Here is a 7,759-nt window from a genome sequence, read left to right as displayed (position 1 = left end):
TAAACTCTTAAGCACTAAAAACAAATATAAGATTCATAACTTAATATTTAAAATACATTCTCTCAGAAAGTGTTTTGTTTCAAATGCATCAAAACAGCAGCTGACCATGCTGCTTTATGTTAGAGTGGAATCAAGGCTGAGTTGCCTTGATGCATATCTTAAAGCAGGAAGACCTCTCCATTTTATCTTGTTACAGAAATAGAAGCAATTATGTTCAAATCTCAGTCACCAGTGGGACTGACGGTTGATCAGAAGGGGAAAACATATTTAGCTTTTTACCCAAGAAAAAAGGGGCACATTACTGAATGACAGTCAGAAGGCAAGTAGGGCATGTAAGAAGTAATAGAAGCAACTGAAGAATATAGTCATTCGTTCCACAGTTGCTTCTTTTGTTATTATTTCCCATTCACAGGGATTTTATTATAGCTTTTTATTTATTGTTTTGAAAACACATTTATTTTCTATTTAATTATCATGTACATTTCTTATGAATAAAGGGCCAAAGAGGAATGGCTGTATTTAAAACCAGTCTCAGTAACTGGAGTCTGCTTCAGTTACTCCTGACTCATGCTCATGATTCATTTGCGAATTCTCACACATGCATTTGTAACTGTTTGGTGGCTCATAAATCCGTTTTATTACCCTGCATGGTAGGGCTACCAATGGGAAGATGGATATTGCATTAAGTACAATCTGATGAAAAGTGGAGTGACTTCTTGCATTCATATCACTGCTTTTCAGTGTGCAGGTTACAGATGACTGTGAATGGCAGAGGATGATAGGGAAACATAGGTCAAAATCAAGACAATAGCACATTTTGTATCTGCATAATAAGAACCTATGTTCACCCTGCTAGGCTGTATATAGAAAAGAAGTGTTTCTATTGAAACATGAACCATATGTTTTTAGCTCACTTTACTTTCATCCTTCAGTTGCGAAGTAGTTAGAAAGAGTCACTTCACTAGGGACTAAAACATGCAGTGTACAGAGACGGATTAAGCTGAGGAAGTGTTCATTCAGTAAAGCAAGCAAACAGAGCTTTAAAATTATATATAATTTCATTATTTTTCCCATTGCAACAGTGACTGCTATCTCCATGATGATTCTTGCCTAGCTGGCTTTTTAATATAGCATTATAGTGAAAGCCTTGGTATTAGCTTGTTTTCTTGCAGTTCATTTGATCTGTTGGAAGTACCTCAACCTGAAAATGAATATATTTGCATGCATACTGGGCATATGAATAAAATCCATAGGGATTACAAAGAGAGGTCACACTGCTGCTAGATTCTCTTCAAGTTGCTCAGAATTGGAATCACAGAGCTTCATTATTTGGGAATATGAGTTGTAATTGTTAAAATAGGGATCTCCTGGCTCCAAAGGAAATCTGGAGCCATTCCAAGCAACCTTCAGGTTGATTTCTGCCAGTGGAAGCACACTACATTTTATTTTCAAGAGGCAAATGAAAAGGAGGAGTACAGAGAACAGTTACAATGTACAACATCACATGGCTTTAGTCCTCTTGGAAGCCTCTGCTTATTGCCATGTAAAGTTTTAAAAACAATGGAGATAATTTTATGTCCTGCTTATCATCTCGTCTTCATATGCATCAGCATTTGTCTATCTGAATGCTTAAGATAGGCTTTCCTATCTTAATTTTCCACTTATGTCTAATATTATATTACAAAACACACACAGTTATGAATTGTGTGCAAGGATGAATTAAACAAATCATATATACCCAGCATATCTTTAGCCTGTCTCAAGCATCAGTAACTAAGTGAAATTGAGGGAATGCCAACATAAGTCAAGTAGCTTTATGTTGAAATATGTTGAGTTGGAGTGTTCTTAGGGTCTCATGTAGAAATATTAACTTGTATCCAGCAGTGGTGTAGCTATGTTATGTAGTGCTCCAACCGAGCTAATCATCCCAGGAGGAATGCTGTAATGATGTGACAATAATATTTATGATTCTGGAGTTAGCTCAGGCATCTCTTCATCATGCTGCATTGTAAGATGTAGACATAACCTTCGTGGCTCACGATATGCAGGAAGTCAGATTAGATAGGTGACCTGGAGGTCAACTTGGGCCCTCAGTTCTATTAATCTATCTACATATCAGAACAAACCATAAACATATTAGAGGAAGCAGTAAAATAGCTCCATTAAACACCACATTAAGGGAACAAATTTCCACATGAGCCTAGACAAAAAAAGCAAAGCATTTCAAGTCTTCTGTGTAGATAAGGTCAGAAATAAGAGAGGAAAAAGACCTCAAGATGCTAACATGTTCATTTTTTCTAAGGTTAAGAGAGAATCTCAGATCATAAAGCTGGGAAAAAGGTTGCTGTGAGGAAAGAAGAAAAAAATATAGAAAATACAGAGAACCTGCAGCACAATGGCTCTTTCCTAGGTTTTATTGCTGCCTGTGTTCTTTTCTCTTCTACTGTATTCCATATGATAACTTATCACTATAATATTTGAACACCTTCCAATAAAACATTAAGCAACATAACTAACATATGCCACATGTTCGTTCTCACATCTCCTCCTTAGTGACAGATGCAAAAGAAGTGTTTTGTTTTGGGTTCATTTCAATGACATATTAATTTGCTTCATGCTTATAGTAGAGAGGCAGAAAATGAATGCTGAAGAAACAAGTTTAGAACAGAAGGTGGCAAGATAGTCCTTTGCCTATGGGGAACTCATTTCATGCGGTCAGATTAGCCCCTGAAAATGCCTGCCCCTTGCACACAAAATTGTTACCCTTTTCTTAATGATTTCATTGCCTCAGAAGCAGGAAGTTATTAAGGAAAGCCTGAAGCTTTAGGTGACAGTTCTAATATACTGGGTTTGGATTACTGAACTCTTCCAAATTTGATGAGTTGTTATCTTTACTGTAGAGACTAGGATGCAGGTTTGAGTTGTTTACAGTAGCCAGTATTACTAAGAAGAGAAACTGTAATGTTTTATACCAGTTGGAGTTTCCTAGGCACCTAATGTTTCATGTTCAAGTGAAAGCTGATGAGAGTTTGAATAATTGAGACTATATCATCATCTGCCAGTGCAGGATAGAATTATTTGGCCAACAATATGCCAGAAAGCTCAGACTGGGGATAATACGTTCAGTAAGAGCTTTGTGGCTGTAAGCAATACAGGAACGGTCTCAAACTCTGGACTGCAGTGATCAGTTCTGGGTATAAATACCTTCAGCTGAGTAAGATTGTAAATTTTACGAAGCCATTCCTTTGCTAAAGCATTCCCCAAGACGAGGATCGTTCATCTAGCATCTAATCTAGGCCACTTTGCTATCAAGGACCAATCATGATAAGTATCCTTGTGTGTTAGGTTCTTTTCTGATAATGAATAGCATTTATTTTACTTTCCTTTTAGAAATAGTTTATGTGAGTAGGCAACCGTGCATGCAGCTATAATCTGTTTGTTTTCACAGCTTACTGTATTTCTGAACAGAATATCACTTTTTGTACAGACAAAAGTATTTATATTAATAATAATTTTTGCACACTGTTGAGTGATCTGCTTGCCTGGGCTAAACAGCTCTTTGAAGTCACCTAAAATTCAGGCATGCAGTGTCAGAAAAATGAACCGTATGGATCTGTGTGCTTCTCTAAAAATACTAACTATACAAAATCCAGCACTGCCTTTCTCTTACCCTCCAAAAATAATTGGTTCTTTATTTAGCTCTGACTCTCACTTTTTATTTTTCAACTCTGATGTTTTTCTTCTTGCGTTATGGTTTCTGTCTTTATGGTTTCCTTCTTCCTTCTGTCAAGACCATCTGTTAAGGACTCTAATGTGGATATTTGAAAGGTAAAAGGTCTCTCTAGACTTTCTATGACTAGATCACAGGGAAAAAGACCACTGAAGTATGAGAGATTGGTGAACCACTCTTCTTCTAGAGAACATGAATGACTCTCTGTTCTCTACTGCTGGAAAAGTGTTCCACAAGGAAAACTGTATGGTCACCATTGCTGCAATGTCAATATCTGTTCTCTCCTGTTTCCACTGATTATATGAGAATGGTATTCCTCCTTCTTTTTGTGCATCTTTAGCCCAATAGTATGATTAGAAGGGAACCATTAATGATCTTGCATCCAGACATGCATGACATATTGCATAACATTCAATTTAAAAGTGCCTCAAGTAAAATAAATATAAATTACATATGTTGTATTGCTTCCCTAATTTTATCTCATGTTAGAACATAAATGTCCTATGATATATTCATTAAAAACAAATCACAGAATCAGAGGTTGAGGTTGGAAGGGACCTCTGGCAATTGTCTAGAGTCCAACTACCCTCCTCAAGCAGGGTCACCTAGAGCATGTTAGACAGGATCACATCCAGGCAGGTTTTGAGTATCTCCAGAGAAGGAGACTCCACGACCTCTCTGGGCAGCCTGTTCCAGTGCTCTTTCAACTCTCACAGTAAAGAAGTTCTCCCTTATATTTAGGTGGAACTTCCTGTGTTTCAAAAGTTACCACACTGCCGATGAGGATGGGATTCGAACCCATGCGTGCAGAGCACAATGGATTAGCAGTCCATCACCTTAACCACTCGGCCACCTCATCCACAATGCATGTAGAAATAATTTATTTTTCATAGGGAAGGCCCCCTATCTCCCTAAGAGGAAAACTATATTCACTTCTAGTGTCAGAGTGTAATGAGCTGAGTTTAATTACACTTAAATTGAGCCCATTCTATCACTGTGCACGTAAAATCAGGAAACAGCCAAGCAGAGATTACTCTTGTTGGCTTAGAAAAGCATACTCTTAGCATCCAAGAAGAAGAACACTTGCTAAGAGAAGGCTGGATGGCCAGTTTTATCAATGTGTTCTCAGTGAAGTGATGAACCTTTTAAGTATCTTCTTACATTTAGGTCTGACTCTACCTGAGTATTCTGGAGCAATTAGGCATGCCAGAAATAAGAGCATTCCTCACCTTGATGACTAAAAGTACTGAGATAAAGGCAGACATTTCAGACTTATTGGCTATTGTACTTCTTTTTGAATACTTTATTTGTATTTTCTTCTTATGCTTCTTTTCTTCATAATATTTTACTATTTGCAAAGAATTTATGTTCCTTTCCCAAAGACTAATAGACATGGGAACTTAACCGTATGAGCTGAAGCTCAGGTGAAAGCACTTAATTAGGTGATTGCATTTTCAAAAACGTCAGCTGACATAGAAAATGCTGGGATCTCAGCCCTTTGGAAAATCAGGTGTTATATACAGCTGCTTTACTGTAGACTTTGAAACCCAAATATAGATATTCAACTCTCAAAATCTTTGGTAATTTTGCTTTCATGTTTTTGTTTTTGTAAGTTCATTGTACTATGTCTCTTGGTTTTCCAATTCTTTTGAAAGTATTGGAAAAAATCTGATACATGAGTCCAATACTAATTGTTTTCATCTTGGAATATTACTCATCTTTTCAAAGAAAAGCATAATTTCTAGGCAACATTGTGTTCCTTATTTGCAAAGTTGTTTGTTGGCTGCATCTCACTCCCATCTATACATGCCAAGGATGAGTAGCTAAACGCATCCAAATATATTATTTGTTTACACCATGTGTGTGAATTTTACAGAATTAATATATTGAATGTTGTTAATTTCTTTTCTTCTCATCTAATTTTTTTCTTAAAACTTCTGTGTTCTTCTAGCCAAGATTATGAGAGCTCAGAGTTAAGTAGATGAGTAGAAGACATGTCTTCAGATACTTCACTTGCTGTTCATGAATATCTTCGAGTGAGGATTTTTTTCTCTTTCCTCTTATATTTCTCCTAGGTAGGAGAGAGATTTTCAGATATTTCAAATACAGTAAAATCTAATTTTTATATGCTTTCAAGTAGTACTCCCTAACATGAAAATGTAGCTGCTTGCTTTTGGATTTTGTACCAGGTTTCCATGTGATTTTGTTAAATACAGGAAAATTCACATTGTTGCTTTGTTCTACAGGGAACTGAATTATTTGCCAGTCATTTTATTTAGGTCAGCCTTTTCAAAAAGAGACAGATAATCAAGGATGTGCACGTATGAACTCTAGTTACCCAGTAACACTGTTGAATTTTCTTACTCCACTCTGCTGAAAAGAATCTATAGCTGAGAATGAAAGAGCAGAAAGAAAATAGAGGCCAAAAATAGCAGACCTCCCATTGGGTCACTGTCTTTGCCTTGTTCTGTCCATTACAATGACTTGGAATTGCAACAAGCCCATGATGTATCATTATATGTGACTTGATAGCCCCTGGAAAGATGGCTAAGGACAGATCACTATTAGAACTGGTTGTACATTTTGTAGACAAAAAATATTTCTGAAGGATATAGAAGAGCATCTAAAAAGATTTTCAAGGTTTTAACTAACATTTCCAAGTGAAAGATTTCTTCTTCTTTATAAAATGCTAGCGATGACTTCCTAATGTACTTTGTACCAGTATCCCTTATTCATCCTAAAGTCTGATATTCCAACTTTCTCTATGTCCCTTATCTTCGGCCCTGCAAATGTGAAGATGCATTATCATGTGCATCTGTCTTCTATGTCCTTTGTCGCTTTGGATCGGAATACATGGAATCTGGATTAAACTTGAATTATAAAAGTAGTTCAACAGAGTAAATCCATTATATGGGAAAATGTTCTAATTAAAGGCTGCATGACAGCTGTCAGATTTCCTTATTTCACACTAGTGAGGTCTGTAGGCAAGCAGTCTAAGGTTTTCTAAATGGCAAACATGACTGCCAGAAAACAATGCAGAGTGTAATGCAGGATCTGGACCCAGCATCCTCATGGATTTAGCAATAGAATTTGAAGACACTCCATATGAATGTTTCCAACTGTTTTTAGGCAAGTCCCACTGATGTTGCTTTTTCTTCATCTGTGGCCTTGGATAATTCCCTCCTAATTTCTGCTACTAGCTCCTTTCTGCAGCTGCAGCACAGCTCATTAGCTTGTGCTCTGTTTTACACTATGCCTCTCTGCGTCAGTGCCACAGATAATAAATCATTCAAGGCTGTGACTGATACTTTTGTGTGTTTTGTATCAGGCTAACAAGCGTGACTACCAAACTTTGGTATTAGATCATATTAATTATTTGCATAAGATTTTAAATTAATTATTCATTACGGTATGTGTATTTAATTTGGGTATCTATTAAAATGCTAGTTTGAGTAATTACATCCATTATTTGACAGGCACACTACATAAGGGAAGCATATTTTAAGTCTTGTACATACAGGAGTAAAAAAAGCGTAAGTGTTGTTGAAGACTCACTGCACAGCTTTTATGAAAGATGGAATCCAGAAACAGAAGCTGTTTTTGGACATTAGCAGAGTGGTCAAGCAGCTTCAGTCCCAGAGCAGGAGAGAGCTTCTAGTAATTTTGCCTGATAATCAGACTTTCCATGGCAAATCTGAATCTCTACAGTGTTAAATGCCACCACAGAACCTCCAAATAGATATAGATGATGGGAAACTGTTGCAACCTTTCAGTGAAAGTTGAGGAAAAGGTAGAGATGTTTGTTTTCTGAAGTCAGTTTTGTCTTCTTCTGTGACAAGCTCATTTTCCAGATGTAATAAAATCTCTCTCCTCAAAATATTTATTAAGATCTTTGGATTATTGTCAAAATCAGCCAATTTTCTGTTCTTCTGATCTTACCCATGCTATCAAAAGTCTCATCAAAATGCAAAGAGATCTTGTGGCAGAGAAACTGCCAAAAAGTTTTAAAGAATCAAGTGAATCTAGCTT

The 7,759-nt window shown here is 36.6% G+C and overlaps 1 non-coding gene across 1 annotated transcript; it reads right to left on the bottom strand.

The window, feature by feature from the left end:
* Window positions 1-4,507: 4,507 nt before the first annotated feature.
* On the bottom strand, window positions 4,508-4,589 carry TRNAS-GCU (transfer RNA serine (anticodon GCU)). The gene has a single exon. It is a non-coding gene; the product is annotated as a tRNA-Ser (tRNA).
* Between the last annotated feature and the right edge of the window lie 3,170 nt (window positions 4,590-7,759).

Source organism: Rhea pennata, chromosome Z (assembly GCF_028389875.1).
Source record: "Rhea pennata isolate bPtePen1 chromosome Z, bPtePen1.pri, whole genome shotgun sequence".
NCBI lineage: Eukaryota > Metazoa > Chordata > Aves > Rheiformes > Rheidae > Rhea > Rhea pennata.
Note: the sequence above shows the minus strand (reverse complement) of the source record. Positions and strands in the feature narration are given on the sequence as shown.